Below are 25,569 nucleotides of genomic sequence, written 5' to 3'. Positions count from 1 at the left end.
AACTAAGTGATTCCACAACCAATGGGTCATACATCAGTTCTGCAGTCCTGCCACATCCAGCCATGAATGGTGGTGGACAATTAAACAAGTCACTGGAGAAGGAGGTTCCCATCCTCAATGATGGGGATGGCCAGCACATCAGGGCAAGGATGCGGCTGAAGCATTTGCATCAATCATCAGCCAGAAGAGCGGATGATCCACTGCTGCCTTCTTCGCAGATCCCCATCATCACATATGCCAGTCTTTAGCCAATCCGAATTGCTCCATGTGCTATCAAGAAATAGCTAAAGGCAATGGATACTGCAAAGCCGATGTGCCCTGACAATATTCTAGCAATTGTATTTAAGCCTTGTGCTCCAGAGATTGCCATGCCCCTAGCCAAGCTGTTCCAGTAGGCTTGCAACGTTGGCATCTACCCGGAAATGTGGAAAATTGCCCAGGTATGTCCTGCCCTCAAAAAGCAGGACAAATCAAACCTCATTAGTCAACTTTTGGTCATCAGTAAAGCAATTGAAGGGGTCATCAATGGTGCTATCAAGCAGCACGTGTGTAGTAATGACCTGTTCAGTTTGAATTCTGCCAGGGTCACTCAACATTTGACCGAGGATGCATCAAGGGGCCCTAGCAATACTTGAGTCAATGGGAATCAGGGTAGAAACACTCCACTGGTTAGATTCATATCTAGAATATAAAACAATGATTGTGGCCGTTGGATGTCACTGATCTCAGTTCCAGGACATCTTTGCAGGAGTTCCTCATGATGGTGTCTCAGCACAACCAGTTTCAGACAGGTGTTTCATCAATGACCTTTCTTCCATTGTAAGATCACATATGCAGATGTTCGCTGATGACTGCATAATGTTTAGCACCACTTGCGACTCCTCGGATAATGAAGCAGTCCATGTCCAAATGCAGCAAGACCTGGAGAAATGCAAGGAACATTCATGCCACTCAAGTGGCAGGCAATGACCATCTCCAACAAGAGAGAATCTAACCACTGCTACAACCCCAGTTGATATTGTAAGTGGCGGGGAAGATTACAGAATGGAACCCTGGCTCAAAGGACCACAGGCGGGATTCTCCGTTGGCTGACACCAACATCGGGAAATGCGATTGAGCGGAGAATAGGTTCTGACACCAAAATCGCGGCAGGCGGCAATTTGATGCCAAATCATAATTTTCCGTTACCTCGACAGCGGCGTCACTGTGGTCCGGAACACATGAAAACACCGATTGCATATCATTAGCGGGCCTGACCCGGTTTTCTCTGGGACATCCGCGATTCTCCGCCTCCGATTGGCCGAGTTCCCGATGGCGCGGTTCACTTGAGCTTTTAAAACTTAGTGAAACCGGCGATGTGGCGACTGAGGGAGAAGAGGGGGTGCAAAAAGTGTCCAACATCGCCGTAGTTTGCTGACAGTTGTGCCGCTGGCTGAGGGGGAGTGGGAGTCTCTGCAGGTCCTTTCTGACTTCCTCTGTCAGACATGTCAGGTTCCACTTGTAGACCCCCGACCAGTCATGAGCGATTTGGATCCCCAGGTAGCGGAATTTATGTCGGGCCTGTTTAAACGGCAGTCCCACCTGTGCTGCCCCTCCCCCTTGCGGGTACACCGGGAAAATCTTGCTTTTGCGAGAAGGTGGGATTTAAAAGTAGTTGTCTTCAGTGCAACACGCGATCCACATCTCACTGGGATGGAAGGGGAAGATTTATTTTAATGAATGGAAGATGTCAGCAAATCAACAACATTTTCTGAGCCCTGTAGGCATAACAAAAAATTTGCCTGCGTGGTATGGAAATGCAACAGGCACAAGATATCTCTCATCTGTGGATAAATTGATAGATATGAGCTGCTGCATCAGCCACGTGGGTAGCATATTGTCATGCAAGCCTTTTATTTTTCACCCCCAGTGGTTTCCCTGTAGATGCTGACAGCCTGTGGGTTCCACTTAACTGATGTGTGAGTGTTTACACTAAGGTGGCAATATAATGTAATGACTGCAAACTTATCAAAAGATGATGGGTACAAATTACCGGGAAATGTTCTAAGTGTCATATCAGGCATGATTTCCCGGATGCTTCCTGATGGCCAAGCCGGCAAGACCGCGACTCGTATTTAATGGCAATTAATGCCCAAAATTATCCCACTTGAGCTTCACGGCAGAACTGGCTGTCCCACCAGTTGATTTGCCAGAACTGAGCCCAGCAGCTCCCCTCTAAAAAACGGGGAGCTGCTCACAAACGTTCCCACCGAACTCACTCCCAGGCAGCAGACGACCGTGGCACCATGTAGACCTGCTCCAAGCTTAGGGGACGCCAACCAGGCCAGGCTGCTGGATGCTGTGGAGGTGGGATGGGACACCCTGTTCCTCCAAGGTGGTTGGAGGACCAGGGACAAGGCTGCCAATATCACCTGGGAGGCAGTAGCAGCGGCTGTCAGTACGGTGAGTGTGATTGAACCAGTGCCCGGATCCGCGCCTAGCGCAACGCAGCCGTTAAATCGTGCCCAATATTACTAATTTCAGAACAAGAATATTTCCGAATGGCTCAAATCTTTCAGTCGGCATCAGACCGCCTGTGTCCGACACTGGTCAGACAGAAAGCTACCCACTTACTTGCATGCAATCTTTTGATCCAAACCTCCAATGGAGGGTCCTGAGAACTCTCTCAGCTTAGGAATCCTTGGAAAAAATCGGGAAGAGAATCTGTGCAGAAGGAACAGCCCCTTTTTACAGCACGAACTGCCATAGTCTGGTAAGTGTTGATGGTCTTTAGACCCTGGGGGAGATGGTGGTGGCCAGTTGATAAAGTCCTGGAGTAATAACCCCGAGGCCTAGGTTGATGCTCTGGGGACACATGCTCAAATCCCACCATGGTAGCAGGTCAGAATTTAAAATTTAATTAAAAAATCTGAAATAAACTAGTCTCTGTCACTTACATAGTTTGATTCGATTTGTTCTGTCTCATAGTTCCTCAGTAACTATTGAGGTAAGTTAGTCAGAACTGTCCGAATTCTCTGACTCCAATGCAGAGTCACAGACCTTTTTGAGGGTCCTGGGTAGCAGGGGAATTGCCCATCAGAAGTTGGCAATTCCCATAGAGTCAAAGCGACAGGACATTTTTGGGGTCCCAATGCGCATCTTGGACTGTGCAATCTTGAGACAGGAAGATCTGTGCCAATAACTTTACAAGGGATGTTGGAAAATCAGGAGAAATAGTGAAAGTAACAAGGGAAATGGAGTAAGTAGTTATAACTACTTCGAGAATAGAGAGTTAAGTGAGACGTGGTGCTGGAACTTGTGAAAATGCAATCCTTTTTCCTGCAGCTTGTGGTCTCGCTCCACAAAGGCCTCTTGTGCACTCTGAGTCTAATAACACAGGATTGCAACAACAAAAAAACATTTAGCACAGCTATTTATGAAAGATCATTCTCTCTCCCTGGATCACTGAAGTGGAATATTTGAAGTTTACATTCGGCCAGCCAACAAAAAAAATTAATAATTCACTTTTATGTAAACTCTATGGGGCTGTTTATATAACTTGAAAATAGAGAGGAAGTTTAATATCATCACCATCTCAATTTGACTCATAATTGGCAGGGTACTTTAGGGAAATAAACTTGCGAGGCTGCGGGGATAGAGCGGGATAAGGGACTGATTAAGTTGTTGTGCTCAGAGAGCTGGCAGAGACCTATTGGGCTGAATCGCCTCCTTCTGTATCGCAATGACTCTATGAGTCATTGATAGTTATGCAGAATTAGTAACATTTCATTAAACAATGACCTGTCTATATCAATACAATTAACTGCATAATCTTTCTGCAAATTAAAGACTGAACTCCGCAGCCAGGATGTTGAATGACCCTCTATGAACTCAGTAAATTGAAATTGAAAAGGTCTAAGCTCCTGGTGGTTTGTCATATATGCTTCATAACCTTTCCCAATTAAGAAGGAATAAAAGCAAAATACATTCTGATAGTCAGCTATTTGCAGCACGATGATGGAGATTTTATCTATTTTTAAGCTTGGGTTATGATGTATTATTTTGTGCTTTTTAAAAATGTGGTAATATTATATTAATTGTAATAGTGTTGTTGCAGAATGCAGTGTGAAATGTTGAGTTGAAGTGCTTCTGAGTAATCTTTCTCCTCGAGGTTTGGCTTTGCTATTCAGTGCTCTGCTCTTTTCCATCTGCATTGTGATTTAGTGGCATTGGATCTGTTTACTCCAGCTCTTTTTTATCATTCCTACTCCCCCTCACACCTCCACCACACCCACATACCCACAGCTGCAGTACTACCAAATATGCATTATAAAATCTATTGTTAGAAAATTACACAAGAAATCCAGCACGTAAATCAAGAGCTGATTACAAGACCAGGTCAGGCAGCAGAGGACATGGAACAAAGCAGAGTGTGGCAGAATTATTGGCAGAGGACAAGAAATAGAAAAGAGGTATTGTGTGTTCTCGTAGTTTTACAGGGAAGTGACATTTGACAAGAGAGAGAAATTGATATGTGGGTCTCACACCATTTGGGAAAAGCCAGGGTTAAGCAGGCTGCAGCAAAATCCGGATCCAAATTTTCCTGCCTCTCCACAGCAGTCCCCTCCGTGACGGATGTGTGAAGCCAATCAAACGCTTATTGACTTTTATCAGGAGGGGTCAGAAAATACCAGCCTAACTCTCAAAAGCAAAATCTTTGAGTGCGGTTTAATGGAAAAGGTTCTAAGTGTCATATTGGGCGTGACTTCTTGGGTGTTTCCAAAGGGCGAGCCGGCGGTATTGCGGCCTGTATTTAATGGCACTTAGTGCTGAAAATGGTCCCCCTCGAGCTTCAGGCCGGTACTGGCTGACCCGCCAGCTGATTCTCCAGACTTGTGCCTGGCAGCTCTCCATTAAGAAGAGGGAGCTCAGTGTCTGTGTGGAGTTTGCACATTCCCCTCGTGTTAGCGTGGGCTTCACCCCCACAACCCAAAGATGTGCCGATTGAGTGGATTGGCCACATTAAATTGAAATGAAAAAAATGAAAATCGCTTATTGTCACAAGCAGGCTTCAAATGAAGCCCCTAGTCGCCACATTCCGGTGCCTGTTCGGGGAGGCTGGTACGGGAATTGAACCGTGCTGCTGGCCTGCCTTGGTCTGCTTCCAAAGCCAGCGATTTAGCCCTGTGCTAAACCAGCCCCTAAACCAGCTGCTAACTGTTCCTGGAGTTGCTCAATTATCCAGGTCCCGCAATGGCTTCTTGCTTCAAACATGAGTGCCTTCTGGACTCATACGTCTCCCTGTGCACGGTTTTCCAGGTTTCAGGTATCTGAGAAAAATGATCCTTCTTTCCAGCTACAGAAAAGGAAGGAAGCAGCAACAAGCAGCAAACAAAATTTGCAGCACCACTTGAGAGCTGTGAAGTGCTCACATAACTAACAATTCCAATTCCTTATTTGCCCCTGGGCTGGGTATATAATAATATTGGAGGATGGCTTGTAGGCCCCGCAGATGCTACGCCCCTCACCCCCCTAGCCCAGGGCCGACCCTCGACCTATGATGCCCAGACCCCCTGACCAGGCCCTTCCCCAACTTCCAAGCACTGGGGCAGCAGCTAATGAGGTGGAGGTTGGACTCAATTGGTGCCTCGCCATGTTTGGGCACGATCCGGGTGGCACGGTAATGCAGTGGTTATAGCATAGCTGCCTCACGGCGTCGAGGATCCGGGTTGGATCCTAGCCCCAGGTCACTGTCCATGTGGAGTTTGTACATTCTCCCCGGGTCTGCGTGGGTCTCACCCCCACAACCCAAAGGTGTGCAAGGTAGGTTAATTGGCCACACAAAATGTAAATTGCCCCTTAATTGACAGACATTTTTTTTAAAGTTTGAAAAAAAAATATTTGGGTGAGATCCAGAATCCGTCACTGGGAGTGGGCTGGTTGGATCGCAAACTGATTAGTGCCTGGCGCGGATCCCAATTTTGGCCTCTCCCACTATTTAACCTGCGAGCCTGGATCTGCACCAGGTGTAACTCGGCTGTTAAGTAACGACAGTTGTTTTCATTTTAAGTGGTTTGTTGCTTATTTCATGCAGCAGGCTATCTTTGACATTATATCACCAACAACTGTGGTGTTGGGTGCTCTGGTGCACAGATGAGCCAACACAGTTGTATGTGGTACAGCTCTATTTTATTATAACTCTTATAATACAGTTCGTTCTGGATACTCTGCACGTGCTGTCTCCCTAAGTGTGTTTGGCCACAGATGTGTCCTGGTTCTCCTCTGCAGCTAATACTGACCACCGGGGGTCGTGTCTGTGCTTTTATATCTTTCTGTCATTGGTTGTGGTGTTGTGTGTTCTGATTTGTCTGTTGGTGTGTCTATCATGATGTGTGTGTTTGAATATCATGACATCCCCCCTTTTTACAAAGATATGTGCCTACGTGGTTATAAATATAATTGTGTCGTGAGTGCATCGAAGAGTGTGTGTGTGTGTTATGTACAGCGTGTGTATATGACGTAACTATTTACATGGGGCGATGTCGGGTGCGTCACACTAACAAGGTTGCACCATAACAAAACTTGGATGCGAGAGAAAAAAAAAACTTGAACATTGGTCTGGTCAGACGATATCTGGAACAATAAACAACAACAGGTTATAATACAGAAGTGTTTGACTTTTTGAACGTATGAACAGCGTTATAAGTCCAGTCTAATGGGTGACCGCCTCAAGAATGGGCTGGTCCTCAAGCCGGTTCAGCTGTGGAGATTTGGTTCTGGTGGCGATGGAAGGGGCATGATCCGTGGCATCTCCACGAAGTCATCCTTGGGAACCAGTGGAGGATCCGGCGTGTGCGTACGGTTCAGTTGCGAGCGTGGAAGGCGGCGCAAAGCTCGCTGATTGCGCCTACGCACCAATCCATCCGCCCTGCATGCCAGGAACAAGGTGGAGTCTTTTTCTTTTTATGTTTGTGGTGGACGGCATCTTGTAGCCGATGGGTCGTTGCCATCGAAGTAGCACCATCACTAATATCATGCAAGGCGATGACTGTGCCAGATGTGGATGTTGGCCGAGACCGTGTACGCTGGTTCCGGCCACCTGCTGTGCCGGAAGGGCGACTCCGCAGAGAAACGTCGAAGCATGTCGCCTTGGAGAGAGAATTGTTGCTCGCATCAACGTCTGCCGATGGCGCGAATTGGTGTGTCCATCTTGGACCGCCGGTGCTGGTTGCCACTGCCGACCCAGTGGGACTGCCACGCGATCCATTCCCTGTCGCCGTGGCATCCGCCGTCACCCTGAGCGTGCCATCACCGAGGCCGCGACACCGCCCGTCCGGAGCAAGGTCTGGCGTGCGCGAATCAGAGTCGGCGCTTGGATGCTCCCCATCTGGAGTCCGGTCTGCCTTCCGTCGATGCCCCCCGTCCGGAGTCCCAACAGATTCACGGAAGGCAGCCGAGATTCCCTGAAGCTGCACTTCTGGAGTCGGAACATGCAGGAATGCACCAACCAGTGGAGAGGGTCGAGCCATCGAGGGTGGAAGCGGTGCGCTGCCACCGCAGTCGTCAGTGGTCCCACCGTGATCGTCGAGTGCCTCGGTACGCACTAGGCGAGGTCTGTCACCTTGCACCTTTTGCATGGGAAGTGGGATGCTGTCGTCACTCGTCTCACATCCCGTGGATAGATCCTCATTAGCAGCTTGCTGTTCACTAGGGTTGGGTAAATTGTCAGAGTTTTCATCTGGTGGTGCACACCATGTCGGTGGACTGTCATTGTCTTGCCGTTGTCCTTCATTTGGGCTTTTCTTCTTTGGAATTTTAAATCTTCCCCCAGACATTGCAGAACCTTGTTTATTACCCCCAAATTCTCCCATAGGTATGGTCTCGAATATAGGATCCAATGTTTCTATCGACATTGTACTATTTTCCAAAGAACATTCCGTTTCACTTTTCTTCTCAGGTGCCTCATGTGTATCTTTGTCTAATGTACATGCCTTCATGGTCTCTGGGTCTGATTTTGCTGGGACTGGCATGGTCACAGTCTCTCTTTTACTGTTCTCAATTGCCCACCTTATACTCCCCATACATAACTGCTTAATCACTGGGGTTAGTGTGGTACAATGGATAATCGGGTCGACCTTATCTGCATCTTCACCATTAGTGGAAAGCACACTTGGTTCACTTGACACTGCTGTGGGTTTTAAATTCGTTATCTGGCTACTCGATGTCGGTGTCCTCAGGATTCTTGCTCCAATGTTCTGCTCAATAATCAGTGGAGCGTGTATAGGTTCAATGCAATTAATGTTCCCCTCAAGGTTTGAAGAGTCATTACTGACTAACTGCTGGTCTCCGAAGTTGGGATTTTGCGGTGTTGTGTTGAAGGGAGACATTTGTCCCTGCTGTAGATATGATTCAGGTTGTGTTATTTCCATTACCTGAGGATCAATGTCTTGTCCATTTTTTCGATCCGTACTAAAACACTGGCAATTCTCAGTCTGCTCCTTGCAAGTTAAACATTCAATTAATTTCGTTAGCAAATCCTCAGCATCCTTCTGTGGCCGTGCAGCATTATTAATCTCTGTTCGGCTATAATGATCCTGAAGGTCAGCGCATAAACCTTTTTTCTTCGGGCTTGGACGAGGCGATTCCTTTGGCTTGTCTTCAGTTGGGCTTGAACAGTCTTCAGCGCTGTGCCCTTCATTGTAGCATGAGAGACCGTCATGTTCATGCTGCTGTGTAGTGGAGCATGGTAGGCTGTTATAGCCTTCTTGCTGTTCACGTGAGCATGGCAGACTTGCATCGTCTGCCGCTGGTTGGTCAGGAGAGGTTGCTAGACCCTCATGGTCTTGTTCCTGCAAGGACTGCGCTCTGGAGTCTTGCGTTCCTTCCATCGTGGAGTCCGTCCACGAGCTCTCTGTGGAGGCTTGTGACACTGGAGTCACTTCTTGTTCGTGCAAGGACTGCGCTCTGGAGTCTTGCGTTGCTTCTATCGTGGAGGCTGTCCACGAGCTCTCTGTGGAGGCTTGTGACACTGGAGTCACTTCTTGTTCGTGCAAGGACTGCGCTCTGGAGTCTTGCGTTGCTTCTATCGTGGAGGCTGTCCACGAGCTCTCTGTGGAGGCTTGTGACACTGGAGTCACTTCTTGTTCGTGCAAGGACTGCGCTCTGGAGTCTTGCATTTCTGCAATTGTGGAGTCTGTCCACGAGCTTGCTGTGGAAGCTTGTGACACTGGAGTCACTTCTGGTTCATGCGAGGACTGCACTCTGGAGTCTTGCATGTCTTCTTTCATAGAGTCGGGAACGTTGAGCGGGACGTGGACCACGCTCTGTGTGGCAGCAGGGCACTCTCCGTGTGCTTGCACCGCTCCCTGTCTGTTAATGTCAGGCTGCAGCATCATCCGGTACTGATAAGTTGGAACGTCATATCTGCTGGATTGAAGATCCTCAAATCCGAAAAATGAATCCGCATCTGCGTCGGATTCAATGTGGGGGCCGCCAATGTGCAACACGAAAGGTTCGTCCGAGTCATAGTCATATAGGACCACGGAGCTATCATTGGGCTCGCGAGGTCCGGAAACACTGTAAAGATCGTCATCGAAGTATTCAAGGTCGGAATCATCGGCTTGTGCGTAGGTAACTGCTTGTCGGAGGGTTCTTCGGAGGTCAAATTCATCTCCTGGGTCAATTTGCGGCACTGTGCTGTCATTCCAGGTGAGGGAAGGTTGTTTTACAGCTTTAACAGATTTTTGTTTTTTTGATTTGGGACGTTTCCCTTTTAAATTGGATTTGGGACATTTCCCTTTTAAATTGGTGCAGTCTGGGGCCTCTGACATCCTGACGCTCGGTATGTAGCAGGTAGGAAGCGATTGCGCATGCTCAGATCGCTGTTCCTTTACCGATGGCCGTTTTCTTGACTGCGCATGCGCAGCATCTGGCGCATGCGCAAACGAAACTTCCGGTTCTGCGCACTTCTCGCGCAACTGTGCTAGCGTTATACCTTTAGCAAGATGGCCGCCGACCTCGACCCAGCCTTCTCTCAGGCCCGGGATTTCGGCCTCTGGGAATTCGGGCTCCGGGATCCCAGCCACGAGGTGAGTACTGCAGCTTTTCTTACCTTTATGTGCCGATTGGATTGCGTTTTCTTCACAGTACTTGGAGAATTTGCCCAGGACTGCCTGGTAATCGTACCTTTGCTGCCTCCTGAAGAACCTGAACCTTCTGAATATTTCTCTTGCCCTTGCACCGGCGATGGTGAGGAGAAATTCAATTTTTTCCCTATCATCCAGGTCTTTGAGTTCAGCTGCCACCAGGAACAATTCGAACATTTGCCGGAATCGCCGCCAGTTTTCGCGGAGGTCGCCGTGGCACTGGAGCGGCTGCGGAACCGGGAGCTCGTACATCATGTCTGGGCACTGCTGGTTGTCTGTGTACACTGAGGTATGCCGGCAGGTATCGATCCACTCCTGTACCATGTGGTGTTGGGTGCTCTGGTGCACAGATGAGCCAACACAGTTGTATGTGGTACAACTCTATTTTATTATAACTCTTATAATACAGTTCGTTCTGGATACTCTGCACGTGCTGTCTCCCTAAGTGTGTTTGGCCACAGATGTGTCCTGGTTCTCCTCTGCAGCTAATACTGACCACCGGGGGTCGTGTCTGTGCTTTTATATCTTTCTGTCATTGGTTGTGGTGTTGTGTGTTCTGATTTGTCTGTTGGTGTGTCTATCATGATGTGTGTGTTTGAATATCATGACAACAACTATCTAATTGTCAATCATTTTCAGGTCAAGTACAGCTAAGAAGCTTTCTACCTTTCCACACTCTTGCCTACGACTGCTGATATTATGATAAATTAAGAATTTCGCTTTTCGACTTCCCCTTCACTTAACCCCGCAAGTTAGCTTCTTCCAGTGCCCATCCAAATTCCTATTGAAATCACTACCCTTTTCCTCTATCATCGCCCAGGTCGGCAGCGAGTTCCAGGTCATTACCACTTTCTGCACAAGACAAAGTCGTTTCTCACAACTCCCCTGCATCTCTTCTTCAAAGCCTTAAACCTGTATCTCCTCATCCTTATACCATCAACTGATGGGAACAGCTTTTTTTTGTCTACTTTATCGAGACCTGTCACTATCTCGTACACCTCTCTCAAATCTACACTCAATCTCCTTTGCTCCGACAAGAATAATCCCAGCTGTTCCAACCTAACCTTTGAGCTAAAATTCCTCATTCCTGGACCCATTCAGGAAACTGCAGACCTGTTAGTCTGACGTGAGTCTTAGGGAAAATACTAGAATCTACCATAAAGAGTGTGATAACTGGACACTTAGAAAATATTAATCAGAGTGAGAAGAGCCAAAATGGATTTATGAAAAGAAACCAATGTTTGACAAAACTGTTGGAGTTCTTTGAGGAAGTTACGAGCGGAATAGATAAGGGGGACCGGCTTTGTGAATAAGCAAGAACATGGCAAATGGAATGTAATGCAGAACAATGTACGGTTGTCCACTTTTAGGATGAATGGAGCTGCAGAACATTTCTTAAGTAGTGAGAGATTTGGAAGTGTTGATCTACAAAGATATCTGGGTGTCCTTGTTCATAAGTCATTGAAAGTTAACATGCAGGTTCAGCAAGTGTAGGGAGGTATTTGGTATGTTGGCCTTTATCACATGGGGATTTGAATACAGGAGTAAAGGTGCCTTGTTTCAATTATATAAAACCTTGTTTAGGCCACACCTGGAGTCTTGTAATAAGTGTTAGTCCCCTTACCTAAGGAAGGATATACTTGCCATAGAGAGTGCAGCGAAGGTTCACCAGACTAATTCCTGGGACAGCTGGACTGCCCTATGAGGAGAGATTGAGGAAACTGGGCTGGTATTATCTATGATTTAGAAGAATGAGAGGTGAACTCAATGAAACTCACAAAATTCTTACAGGGCTCGACAGGGCAGATGCAGAAAGGGCGTTTCCCCTTGCCGGGGGGTTCTAGGCCCAGCGGTCACAGTCTCAGGATGAGCCATTTAAGAATGAGATGAGGAGAGTGGCAGTGAATCTTCGGAATTTTCTTCTCCAGAGGACTGTGGAATGTTCAAGACAGAAATCAATAGATTTCCAGATACTAATGACATCAAGGAATATGAGGATTCTGCAGGGAAATGCCTTTGAGGTTGATGATCAGTCGTGACCTATTTGAATGGTGAAGCAGACTTGAAGGGCTGAATGGCCCACTGCTGCTTCTATGTCCCTAGGTTTCTCTCAGGGACCCTCACATTCTTCCTCATGTGTAGTGACCAGAACTAGACGCAATTCTTTAGTTGTGGCCTAGTCAGAAGTTCATACAGATTCAGCACAACTTGCCTGTTTGACTACTGAATGTCTCTATTGATGAAGCCCAATGCCCCATATGCTTTGTTAACCATGCTACTGCACTTGTGGCAGAAAAATAGGCAACAGATGGCTTGGGAAGGGCTTGGGGCTAGGCAGGTTGGCAGGTTGACAACCAGCTTGCCAAGAAGTACCTTTAGGGAAGTAGACAGGCTGCTTGAGATTCACTGCCATGATTTATCCCTGACCAGTCCTGCAACCACACTCAGCAAATGCAGTTGAAGAGTTGAACATTGCGAATGAAGTGAGTTTTGGACAGGAATGGGTGGGGATCCGCTGGGAATATACATGATGAGCAAGCAACAGACTGGATGAGTTTCATCACAAGGAGATAAATTTTCCCTGAATTCTGCGAAGTTACACACATGCAGGGTGCCATGTCAAACATTGCGCCTGCTGCTGGGCTATTAGAATCCCATGCAATCATGCACAACAGCAAACCTTTACAGAGAACATTGTGAGTATGTGATATGGGCTGGAAATATGCAAAATTCGTGGAAGGGACCCCTTGATATGCAATCAAGCCATCCTGTAATTTTTAGGAAACCAATTTGTTCAATAGGATTGATGTTAGTTCTTTAATATCACAACAATATTTGTGGCAAACTTTGCAGGTCATCTTAGAATCATAGAATTTACAGTGCAGAAAGAGGCCATTCCACCCATTGTGTCTACAGTGGCCCTTGGAAAGAGCACCTTACTTAAGTCCACGTCTCCACCCCACCCCCGTAACCCAGTTACCTCACCTAACATTTTGGACACTAAGGAGCAATTTAGCATGGCCTATCCACCGAACCTGCACATCTTTGGACTGTGGGAGGAAACCGGAGCACCCGGAGGAAACCCACGCAGACACAGGGAGAAAGTGCAAACTCCCCACAGTCACCCGAGGCCAGAATTGAACCTAGGTCCCTGGAGCTGTGAGGCAGCAGTGCTAACCACTGTGCCGCCCCATTTGACAGGGCAGGCATTTATACATTTGGACTCTGGGATTTATCTGAAAGAGAAAAATCAATAAAATGTTAATCTGCAAAAGTATCAGCGGCAAATAGAACTGGTATCTGATTCCACTTTCATCGTCGTAATATGAGAGGGGGAGGAATCCAACTCATGGCTACCCATATTTACTCATAACATGGGCATCATGTCTCCAAGTTTCAAAGGATGATCTCTCCCGAACTGTGCCATATTGAGACAACTAAGGTTTAGTCATCTTGGTCTTCCACCTGGAAACCGCTGACACTGAATGAACGTATCTAAACGGAGGGTCCTGTGCCACTTTGTGGACCCTCCAGCTAAATTGAACTTCCTGGTTGCTGGAATTCCTGATGTGGAGATGCCGGCGTTGGACTGGGGTGAGCACAGTACGAAGTCTTACAACACCAGGTTAAAGTCCAACAGGTTTGTTTCGATGTCACCAGCTTTCGGAGCGCTGCTCCTTCCTCAGGTGAATGAAGAGGTATGTTCCAGAAACACATATATAGACAAATTCAAAGATGCAAAATAATGCTTGGAATGCGACCATTAGCAGGTGATTAAATCTTTTCAGATCCAGAGATGGGGTAACCCCAGGTTAAAGAGGTGTGAATTGTATCAAGCCAGGACAGTTGGTAGGATTTCGCAGGCCAGATGGTGGGGGATGAATGTAATGCGACATGAACCGGGACCTGGGATTCATGTCGCATTACATTCATCCCCCACCATCTGGCCTGCGAAATCCTACCAACTGTCCTGGCTTGATACAATTCACACCTCTTTAACCTGGGGTTACCCCATCTCTGGATCTGTAAAGATTTAATCACCTGCTAATGGTCGCATTCCAAGCATTGTTTGGCATCTTTGAATTTGTCTATATATGTGTTTCTGGAACATACCTCTTCATTCACCTGAGGAAGGAGCAGCGCTCCGAAAGCTAGTGACATCGAAACAAACCTGTTGGACTTTAACCTGGTGTTGTAAGACTTTGTGCTGGAATTCCTGTGTAGGACTGGTCAGGAGAGAGGTTGCGCTAATGATGTTTAACAGGATCCTCGGCTGCATTTAGATACATACATAGCTGGTTAGTCATTTTAGATGGCTGGTTGCCGTTTGTGACAGTTTCTGGCTGTGTTAGCTTTCTTTAATTGGTTCCGTTACCAGGATATCTCACTTCATTATCAGTGAAGTAACCCTTCCTCAGCCTGACCTTCAGTTTACAACATGGGTCCATCATTTTCACATAAAAATGATGCAGTTCTTTCACATGACACACACATCCCATTCGAATATTACTAATGACATTATGTTGTGAAGTGGAGTCTTTTTGTACTGCTGTTTACAACACAGTTCCTATGCAATTTGTCCACAAATGCATTGAGAAATAGCAATCCATTTCCCCACAGGTTGGTACTTCCACATAGTAAGAGGAAATTGAATCCATAATGGTTTACTTTGAATTCAATTTGTAGTGTTGAAATGTAATTTTCCCCAAAGTATTTAGTCAATGCATTTTTATACTTTGAAACAACTGTGATCGAACTTGTGTTTATTTTTTGCTAACTGGTTCTATTGAATTTTTTACTAATACAACATTGGTTTAACTCATGGGACAGTGTGGTAAATCACTGTATTGTATTATACCTGCTGTATGTAACATGCCTGGGCTTGCCCCTGCTGGCTCCGCCTGTGGCTCCCCCCTCAGGCTCGGGTATAAAGGTGGCCAACCAGTCTGGGGCCGGCTGCCAGCAAGTATCTTTAAGCTAATTAAAGGCACAGTTTCACTCTCAACTCGCCCTCTGTCGTTATTGATGGCACATCAATTTAATTAGCTTAAAGTTTTAAGATGGACCAATCACTCAAACCTGATCGCCTGGAGCTGGACTCCCAAGCAGCCGACGCCACTACCACGTTCGAACACTGGCTACGCTGCTTCGAATCCCACATCGAATCCTCCGCCATCGCCGAGACCCACAAGCTGCGAATTCTCAGCTCTCGGGTGAGCCCGCAAGTATACCTTATTATCAGGGACGCTGCCTCGTACGCGGATGCGATAACGCTGTTGAAAGTACAGTATGTCAGGGAAGTCAACGAGGTGTACGCTAGGCATCTCCTTGCCACAAGGCGACAGCGCCGCGGAGAGTTGCAAGCTGAATTTCTACGCGCATTGCGGGTACTCGGCTGGAACTGCAATTGTAAGGCAGTATCGGCTGTCGAGCACACAGAATTGTGGATCCGGGACACCTATGTCGCAGGCATAATGTAAAATTACACCCGCCAGCGCCTACTAGAAAGGGGTGCACTCGACCTCCAAGAGACAGTACAGCTTTCGGACTCGTTAGAAGCGGCCTTCCACAACATGGATGCCTACACCTCCAACCACACGGCACCCTCGTGGACGTCGTGGGTGCCGCCATCACCCGACCTGGGGGTGCCGCAAGCCTGTGCCGCGCAGCAACCCGCCAATTCCGGAGCCCCAAAGTGCTACTTCTGTGGCCAGGATAAGCACCCCAGACAACGCAAGGAGCGCGACCTGCAATGGGTTCGGAAAGAAGGGCCATTTCGCTAAATTCTGCCAAGCCCGTCCTGTTTTTAAACCCAGCAGCGCTGCGTGTAGCCCGTGGAGGCCGCCATCTTCACCGCCACTCGCCACGTGCGACCCCTGGGGGCCACTATCTTTAAATCACCACGCCGCCTCCCGGAACCCCTGCTCACCCGATCGTAAGCTGGCCTCCGCTACCCTCCATCAGCCCGCCCACCTTCCGCAGCTCGCCTCCATCACCCTCGACCAGTCTCGACCGCATCACCTTGCCAACTCCATGATGGTCGTCCGGATCAACGGACACGAGACAACCTGCCTTTTTGACTCCGGGAGCACAGAGAGTTTCGTTCATCCAGATACGGTACGGCGCTGCTCCCTCCCAATATTACCCGCGACCCAGAAAATCTCCCTGGCTTCCGAATCGCATACCGTGGAAGTCCGTGGGTACTGTGTTGCAACCCTTACAGTACGGGTCGTTTAGTACAAAAACTTCAAGCTCTCCGTCCTCCCCCAACTCTGCGCTGCCCTACTACTAGGTCTAGATTTCCAGTGCCATCTCAAAAGTGTTACCTTGGAGTTCAATGGACCCCGGCCCCCCCTCACCCTCTGTAGCCTCTCGACCCTTAAGTTTGCCCCACCCCACTCTTCGCTAACCTCACCCCGGACAGTAAGCCCGTCGCCACGAGGAGCAGATGATACAGTGCTCGGGGCAAGGCCTTCATCAGGTTGGAGGTCCGGCGACTCCTGTGGGAAGGGATCATAGAGGCCAGTACTAGCCCCTGGAGAGCCCAAGTGGTGGTCGTCAAGACTGGGGAGAAGCAATGGTTGGTCACTGACTACAATCAGACTATCAACCGGTACACGCAGCTCGAGGGGTACCCCCTCCCCCGCATATCTGACATGGTCAATCAGATTGCGCAGTACCGAGTCTTCTCCACCATTGATCTGAAGTCCGCGTACCACCAGCTCCCTATCCGCCCGGAGGACCGCCAATACACTGCCTTTGAGGCAGATGGCCGCCTCTATCACTTCCTCAGGGTTCCCTTTGGCGTCACCAATGGGATCTTGGTCTTCCAACGGGAGATGGACCGAATGGTTGACCAGTAAGAGCTGTGGGCCACGTTCCCGTATCTGGATAGTGTCACCATCTGCGGCCATGACCAGCAGGACCATGACACTAACCTCCAAAAATTCCTCCACACCGCCAAGCTCCTTAACCTCATGTACAATTAGGAGAAATGCATTTTCCGTACAACCCGCCTTGCCATCCTTGGCTACGTTGTGGAAAATGGAGTCCTGGGGCCCGACCCCGACCGCATGCTCCCCCTTCTGGAACCTCCCCTTCCCCACTGCCTCAAGGCCCTGAAGAGATGCCTGGGGTTCTTTTTCTACTATGCCCAGTGGGTCCCCAATTATGCGGACAAGGCCCGCCCCCTCATTAAATCCACCCTTTTTCCCCTGATGGCTGAGGCCCGCCTGGCCTTCAACCGCATCAAAGCAGATATTGCCAAGGCCACAATGCACGCAGTAGACGAGTCCATCCCGTTCCAGGTGGAGAGCGATGCGTCCGACTTTGCCCTGGCCGCTACCCTCAACCAGGCGGGCAAGCCCGTGGCTTTCTTCTCCCGTACCCTCCAGATCTACGAAATTCGACACTCCTCCGTCGAAAAGGAAGCCCAAGTCATTGTGGAAGCTGTGCGACATTGGAGGCATTACCTGGCCGGCAGGCGATTCACTCTCCTCACTGACCAACGGTCGATGGTCTTCATGTTCAATAACACACAGCGGGGCAAGATCAAGAATGACAAGATCCTTAGGTGGAGGATCGAACTCTCCACCTATAATTATGATATCTTGTATCAACCTGGGAAGGTCAATGAACCCCCAGATGCCCTATCCCGCGGTACATGTGCCAGTTCACAAGAAGACCGACTTTGGGCCCTCCACGATGACCTCTGTCACCCGGGGGTCATCCGGTTTTTCAACTTTATCAAGGCCCGCAACTTGCCCTACTCCATCGAGGAGGTCAGGACCCTGACCAGGGACTGCCAGGTCTGCGCGGAGTGCAAACCACACTTCTATCGGCCAGACAGAGCACACCTGGTAAAAGCCTCCCGCCACTTTGAGCGCCTCAGCATCGATTTTAAAGGGCCCCTCCCCTCCACTGACCATAACGTGTACTTCCTCAACATCATTGATGAGTACTCATGTTTCCTTTTCGCCATCCCATGCCCTGACATGAGTGATGAGCTGCGTCAGCACCTGCTTACCAAATGCATCGCCTCAAGTAGGACTACCAGCTACAACCCCCGGGGGAACAGACAGGTGGAGAGGGAGAACGTGACGGTCTGGAAGGCCGTCCTTCTTGCTCTACGGTCTAGAAGTCTCCCTGTCTCCCTGTCTCCCGCTGGCAGGAGGTCCTTCCCAATGCTCTCCACTCCATCCGGTCGCTCCTGTGTACCGCCACCAATGTGACCCCTCATGAGAGAATGTTTTTCTTCTCCAGGAAGTCCACCTCAGGGGTCTTGTTCCCGTCCTGGATGACGGTCCCAGGGCCCGTCCTCCTCCGGAAGCATGCGAGGAGTCATAAGTCGGATCCCCTGGTCGAAACGGTCCGTCTCCTCCACGCTAACCCCCAATATGCCTACGTGGGACACCATGACAGGCGGGAGGACACAGTCTCCCTTCGGGATTTGGCACCCGCAGGTTCCCTAGCGACCATCACCACTACCCCCGGCGCTACACCTTCTCCCTCCATTGCTAATAATGGTGAACCAGGGCCACGACATACTCCCCTATTCCCAGTGCATGGCATGCTAGAGCCTCAGGGTCTGTTGCCAGGCACGCACCTACTTGGTGACGCAGAAGACGACACGCTCCTGGACACGCAGCCCTCAACACTTCATCCGACACCATTATCCACACCACAGCCGGGACTGCGTGCGGTCACAGCGGAAAGTCAAAGCCCCCGACAGACTACATATATAATTCAACCCGTCCACTTCACCCCCGCCAGACTCCGTTTTTTAACAGGGGGTGAATGTGGTAAACCACTGTATTGTATTATACCTGCTGTATGTAACATGCCTGGGCTTGCCCCTGCTGGCTCCGCCTGCGGCTCCTCCCCTCGGGCTTGGGTATAAAGGGGGCCAACCTTCGGCCCTGCCTTCAGTCTGGGGCTGGCCGCCAGCAGGTATCTTTAAGCTAATTAAAGCCACAGTTTAACTCTCAACTCGTCCTCTGTCGTTATTGATGGCACATCAGATAGCCAAGCTCTAACAGCCATATTGTTTGTTGCAATAATTGTTGTTCACTGGCTAAGAGGATTCCTTGGGCACAGTCCTCTAGCCATAGTAATGTTGCTGCCAATCTTGCTTCAGTCTACCTCTTCAGGTTTTTGGTTTGCCAATGCCTAAAATATAGATTTTAAGTAGGAAAAGGAGTTTAGGTATAAAGTCTCAGGCAATCGACCACTCGGAAGTGAAACGTTTTGATTTATTCTCCTTACTATTTACACCTCCTACTCCCCAAAGGGTCTCCTGCGCCAAGCCCACACCTGGACCAGGGCATTTATTTATCCCAGCAGTCCTAGGGAAAAGGGAGTAGCCCCACCCTACTCACCTGAGTAAATCATACTCAGTTGAGGCCACAGTGACTCTGAGGCTGCAGATCCCTGGGCCTTCTGTAGGGTCATTACATTTGGCAAGGGGCAAAAATCAGACTTGCTTAGACCTCTGTCATCTGGTTCACAGTCAGATTAGTCCCAGGAATCACATCCCAAGCATGCCTGGCCATGTCTGAGGAGACCTGCCTCCATAAAGTTATGGGGTATGCAGGAACCTGACTGATCTGAAATGGGGGAAGCCTGTCCGTTACTATGTTAATTGTCACATCACCAAACCTTTACACCTCTGATCTATTCAAGCCACCTCTAGCTGTACTTGCAAAATTAGTTAGACGACAGTCCATCAGCCTTGCTTACCGAAAGATGAGTGCAGAACATGGAATTACTTTGAGGAGATTCTGTGACCTGCTGATTGTCATGTTGTGTAGACTGGCCGAAGTTAATGTTGAACTACAGAACATGAAGTTTAAAATAAGTTATGATATAACAAGCTGTGTGATAAGATAAATTAACTAACAAACAACTAACACTAAACAACTCTTGTGGAACTACTACAAGTACGTGTATATCCCAGCATGACCAACTCCCAACCCCCAGATCACATGGTGACGTGATGGGTTTACAATGCCACCTAGTGGTCGGAATCATGCATAATATTGTGTACAAACTTGCATTATGCAAATCATCACATCCCCTTTCCTATGTAAAAGTTATTTACAAGCATTAAATTACATTTTACATTTCATCATGACATGCATAAATGTATATATGTTCAGATATTTTTTGTTTTACTTCACAGTCTGTTACAAGTTCAGTCTTTCTGGCTGGCATCCTATTCTTGTGGATCTTCTTTGTGGTTGCTGAACTGGCATAGGCTCTTATGCTCTTTCATATTTGATGTTTGATTTTGATGTTGTTCATGTGTTGGCATATCATCCTCTTGTTGTGTTCATTCCTCCTCTTGTTATTTGTTTGAAATATTTTTATTCAAATTTTTACATATTTTCAACAAATCCCCTCCTTACAGAAAAAAGGAAAACAAAGAACACACAAATAAACATCTTACAACTACATCACGAATTCCCCCAATATACAAACCCTTCATTAAGCAATAATAAACACAGTAGAAAACACAAAGTACACACCCGCCCTCCTCCTCCACCCTCTGGGTTGCTGTTGCTGCTGACCACCTCCTAACACCCCGCTAGAAAGTCTAGGAACGGTTGCCACCGCCTGAAGAACCCTTGCACAGACCCTCTCAAGGCAAATTTAACCCTCTCCAATTTAATGAACCCTGCCATGTCGCTGATCCAGGCTTCCACGCTTGGGGGCCTCGCATCCTTCACTGTAGCAGAATCCTCCGTCAGGCTACCAGGGACGCAAAGGCCAGAATACCGGCCTCTTTCACCTCCTGCACTCCCGGCTCGTCCGATACCCCAAATAGTGCTAACCCCCAGCTCGGCTTAACTTGGGTGTTCACCAACGTAGACATCGTCCTCGCCATACCCCTCCAGAACCCATCCAGCGCCAGGCACGCCCAGAACACGTGGGTGTGATTTGCTGAGCACCCCGAGCACCTCCCACACCTGCCTTCCACCCCAAAGAACCTGCTCAGCCTCACCCCTGTCATATGCGCTCTGTGAAGAACCTTAAATTGTATCAACCTAAGCCTGGCGCAAGAGGAGGAAGAATTAACCCTACACAGGGCATCCGCCCACGTACCCTCGTCTATCTCCTCCCCAAGCTCCTCCTCCCATTTACCCTTTAGCTCCTCCACCGAGGTCTCCTCCTCCTCCTGCATCTCCTGGTAGATCGCCGAGACCCTGCCCTCTCCAACCCACACCCCCAAGAGCACCCTATCCTGGATCCTGAGTGCTGGAAGCAGCGGGAACTCCCTCACCTGCCGTCTTACAAACACCCTTACCTGCATGTACCTGAAGGCATTCTCGGGGGGAAGCCCGAACTTTTCCTCCAGCGCCCCAAGGCTCGCAAACGTCCCATCTAAAAACAGGTCCCCCATCCTTCTAATTCCTGCCCTGTGCCAGCTCAGGAACCCTCCATCCATTCTCCCCGAGATGAACCGATGGCTCTCCCGGATTGGGGACCAAACCGAAGTCTCTACCTCACCCTTGTGGCGTCTCCACTGCCCCAAAATTTTCAAAGTCGCCGCCACCACCGGTCTCGTGATGTACCTAGTCGGCGGGAGCGGCAGCGGTGCTGTCACCAGTGCTCCCAGACTCGTGTCCATACAGGACGCCATCTCCAGCCTCTTCCACGCCGCCCCCTCCCCCTCCATTACCCACTTGCGTATCATTGCCACATTGGCAGCCCACACAGATTAGGTAACGCTAACCCTTCTCTGCCCTTACTCTGCTCCAGAAACACCCTTCTCACCCTCGGGGTCTTTTTCGCCCACACAAATCCCATGATGCTCCTACTGACCCGCTTAATAAAGGCCTTAGGGATCAGGATGGGGAGGCACTGGAATATAAAAAGGAACCTCGGGAGCACCGTCACCTTCACCGGCTGTACACTACCCACCAAGGAGAGTGGCAGCATATTCCACCTTTTAAACTCCTCCATCTGCTCCACCAGCCTCGTCAAGTTAAGCTTGTGTAGGGCCCCCCAGCTCCTGGCCACCTGGATCCCCAGATACCGAAAACTCCTTTCCGCCCTCTTCGGTAGAAGCTCGTCTTTCCCCCTTCCCTGGTCCCCTGGGTGTGCTACGAAGAGCTCACTCTTCCCCACGTTGAGCTTATACCCGGAAAAGTCCCCAAACTCCCTGAGGATCCGCATCATCTCCGGCATCCCCCCCACTGGGTCCGCCATATACAGTAACAGGTCATCAGCATACAACGAAACTCGGTGTTCCTTCCACCCCCCCCCCCCCCCCCCCCCGGACCAGCCCCCTCCAGTTCCTGGACTCCCTTAGAGCTATAGCTAAAGGCTCAATTGCCAATGCAAATAGCAAGGGGAAAGGGGGCACCCCTGCCTCGTCCCCCGGTATAGCCGAAAGTATTCCGACCTCCTACGATTCGTGGCCACACTCGCCAACGGGGCTTCGTAAAGTAGCCTAACCCAACTAATGAACCCCTCCCCCAACCCAAACCTCCTCAACACTTCCCAGAGGTACCCCTACTCCACCCTATCGAAGGCCTTCTCCCGTCCATCGCAGCCACTATCTCCACCTCCCCCTCCACTGTAGGCATCATGATTACGTTAAGGAGCCTCCGCACGTTGGTATTCAGCTGCCTTCCCTTAACAAAACCTGTCTGGTTCTCGTGAATCACCCCCGGGACACAGTCCTCAATTCTGGTAGCCAACACCTTCGCTAACAAATTCGCATCCACGTTGAGGACAGAGATTGGCCTATATGACCCACACTGTAATGGGTCCTTGTCCCGCTTCAAGATTACCGTGGGGCAGCACGGTAGCATAGTGGTTAGCACAATTGCTTCACAGCTCCAGGGTCCCAGGTTCGATTCCCGGCTGGGTCACTGTCTGTGTGGAGTCTGCATGTTCCCCCCGTGTGTGCGTGGGTTTCCTCCGGGTGCTCCGCTTTCCTCCCACATTCCAAAGATGTGCAGGATAGGTCGATTGGCCATGCTAAATTGCCCTTAGTGTCCAAAATTGCCCTTAGTGTTGGGTGGGGTTATTGTGTTATGGGGATAGGGTGGTGGTGTGGGCTTGGGTAGGGTGCTCTTTCCAAGAGCCGTTGCAGACTCGATCGGCCAAATGGCCTCCTTCTGCACTGTAAATTATATAAAAAATAAAAAAAAGTTCAGTGAGATCAGCGCCCTGGACATCGTCGGGGCTAGGGCCCCCTCCTCCCTCACCTCATTAAAAGTCCTCACTAATAGAGGGCCCAGCAGGTCCATGTACGTCCGGTAAATTTCCACCGGGAACCCATCAGGCCCCGGTGCCTTCCCCACCTGCATATTCCCCGGCCCCTTAGTCAACGTTGCCCCAAGCCCAGCCACCTGCTCCTCCTCCACCCTCGGGAACCTCAGTCGATCCAAAAATCCTCTCTCTACTCTCCTTCCCCTCCTTGTGGGACCTAGTGGAGATTAGCTCTCCCCTAATCACCGCCTTCAGCGCCTCCCAGACCACCCCCACCTGCACCTCCCCATTATCGTTAGCCTCTAGATAGCTTTCAATGCAACCCCGGATCCGCCCGCTCACCTCCTCATCCGCCAGCAAGCCCACATCCAGGCGCCACAGTGGGCGCTGGTCCCTCTCATCCCCTAGCTCCAGCTCCACCCAATGCGGGGCATGGTCTGAGATGGCTATGGTCGAATACTCCGTGTCCTCCACCCTCGGAATTAATGCCCTGCTCATAACGAAGAAGTCTATCCGGGAGTAGGCTTTATGGACGTGGGAAAAAAAAGAAAATTCCCTGGCCCTCGGCCTGACAAACCTCCATGGGTCCACTCTTCCCATCTGCTCCATAAACCCCCTCAGCACCCTGGCCGCCACCGGCCTCTTACCCGTCCTGGACCTGGAGCGGTCCAATGCTGGATCCAGTACCGTGTTGAAGTCCCCCCCCCCCCATTATCAAGCTCCCTGCCTCCAGGTCCGGAATCCGGCCCAACATGCGCCGCATAAATCCGGCATCGTCCCAATTCGGGGCATATACATTCACTAATACCACCCGCACCCCCTGCAGCTTACCACTCACCATCACATACCTACCTCCATTGTCTGCCAGGATGTTCAGCACCTCAAACGACACCTACTTCCCCACCAAAATCGCCACCCCTCGATTCTTTGCGTCCAACCCAGAGTGGAAAACCTGCCCTACCCACCCCTTTCTCAGCCTAACCTGATCTGCCACCCTCAAATGCGTCTCCTGGAGCATAACCACATCTGCCTTCAGTCCCTTCAGGTGCGCGAACACACGGGCCCTCTTGACCGGCCCGTTCAGGCCTCTCACATTCCAAGTTATCAGCCGGATCAGGGGGCTTCCCGCCCTCCCCCTCCCCCCCCCGCCACCCCCTGCCGATTACCCATCCCCTTTTCTAGGCCCGCGCCTCCCGCACTTTCCATTCCCCCCAGCGGCAGACACCGCGCCCCGACTCTCTCTCTGAGCTCCAGCTCACCTTTGGCCAATGCAGCAGCAACCCAGTTCCCCCCTCCCCCCCACACCCCCTCCCCAGCTAGGTCCCCCCCTAGCTGCGTTGCTCCCCCCATAACACTCCCGTAAGTCAGCTGACTCCTGCTGACCCCGGTCACTCCCGCCACTCCATCGACCCCCCAGTGTGGTAGTCTCCCCCCCCCTCCCCTCCCCCCGTTCCTGTCCATCAGCGGGCGCTCCACTCCAACACCGCCCTTCCCCCCCGGCCCTGCCCCCTTCCTTCCCTAGCGTGGGAAAAAGACCGCGCTTTGCATCAGACCGGCCCCGCCCTCTCTGGCACATCTCCCCTTTGCGGCCTAAACCCAGCTCCCCCACCTCGGGCCTCCCATCTCCCCTCCCCTCAACGGGGCCCCACCTTCCAACCACCGACGCCCACACTCTCACAAAACCCCCACTTCGAACCAATTCACCCTCCCCCATCCAGCACCCAAGGTAACAATACAGAACAGAACAGAACATCCCCCCAACATCCCCCAGCACAGTATCCACAGTAGCCCCCCACGACCTCCTCTCACAACCGATCCTCAGTCCGTGTCCAACTTTTCGTCCTGAATGAAGGTCCACGCCTCCTCCGGCGTCTCAACGTAATGGTGCTGGTCCTTAAACGTGACCCATAGTCGCGCCGGCTGCAGCATCCCGAATTTCACCCCCTTCCGATGCAGAACCGCCTTAGCCCGATTGTACCCGGCCCTCTTCTTGGCCACCTCCGTGCTCCAGCCCTGGTATATATGGACCTCTGCATTCCCCCACCTGCTGCTCCGCTCCTTTTTTCCCCATCTTAGGACACACTCCCTGTCCACCAAGCGGTGGAACTGCACCAATACCGCCGTGGCGGCTCGTTAGACTTGGATCTCCTCGCTAGGACTCGGTGGGCCCCATCCAGCTCCAGGGGCCCATCTTAGCTTTCCTCCCTTGCACTTTTCGCTGCAC

The sequence above is a fragment of the Scyliorhinus torazame genome, chromosome 16 (assembly GCF_047496885.1).
Source record: "Scyliorhinus torazame isolate Kashiwa2021f chromosome 16, sScyTor2.1, whole genome shotgun sequence".
Lineage (NCBI taxonomy): Eukaryota > Metazoa > Chordata > Chondrichthyes > Carcharhiniformes > Scyliorhinidae > Scyliorhinus > Scyliorhinus torazame.
This window is presented reverse-complemented; position numbering follows the sequence as displayed.